Source organism: Elephantulus edwardii, unplaced genomic scaffold (assembly GCF_000299155.1).
Source record: "Elephantulus edwardii isolate Elephantulus edwardi_28Jun2011 unplaced genomic scaffold, EleEdw1.0 scaffold00007, whole genome shotgun sequence".
Taxonomy (NCBI): domain Eukaryota; kingdom Metazoa; phylum Chordata; class Mammalia; order Macroscelidea; family Macroscelididae; genus Elephantulus; species Elephantulus edwardii.
This window is the reverse complement of record NW_006399757.1, coordinates 33,988,159-33,988,834: the sequence shown is the minus strand read 5'-3', so window position 1 is coordinate 33,988,834 and position 676 is coordinate 33,988,159.

Sequence of the window (676 nt, the reverse complement as noted above, 5' to 3'; positions counted from 1 at the left end):
AGTAGCTTGGTTTAATCCTCTCCAAGATGAATCTGTTTGTTTTCCTGGCAGTCCATGGTACATTCAGTACCCTTCTCCAGCACCACAGCTCAGAATTGAAATAAACAGCCAAGGACGTGTGGAGGAGGAACCCTATCTATTAGGCTACAAATAGAGTAGCTGTTTAAGGATCTCTCACATTATACAGTATAATAATTTATTAAAATCTATTTTATAGATTCACTCATTTGCTTTCACTCATAAACCTCTCGATTTCATAATTGTAGACACAAAGTTGGTAGAGCCATGACTGGCTTAAGTCTCTAGCACTTATGAGAGTTTGGCTTAAAATTTAGAATTTAATTCCTCTGACTCATTTAACCAGGCTTTCTTCCACAAAAGCCTCTGAGTGGATCATAGTTATCAAAATCCTTTGGGTTTAAGGTGGCGGTACCTTGAAACCATTAACTTCAATTATCATATCTAAATTTATATGTCATCTTATTTCTTGCCACTATTAAATGCTGTAATCAATCTTCCAAAATTACTGAATAAACTTCAACTGCAGTCACCTAAATGTTTACTATTTCTCCAGTAATTCTCAAAAACTGCAATCTCCTTTATCTCTTTAGTTAAACTTTACTTTATCGGAGCCCTAGGTAACATCTAAGCAATAATATTATTTTCACTGCAAGGA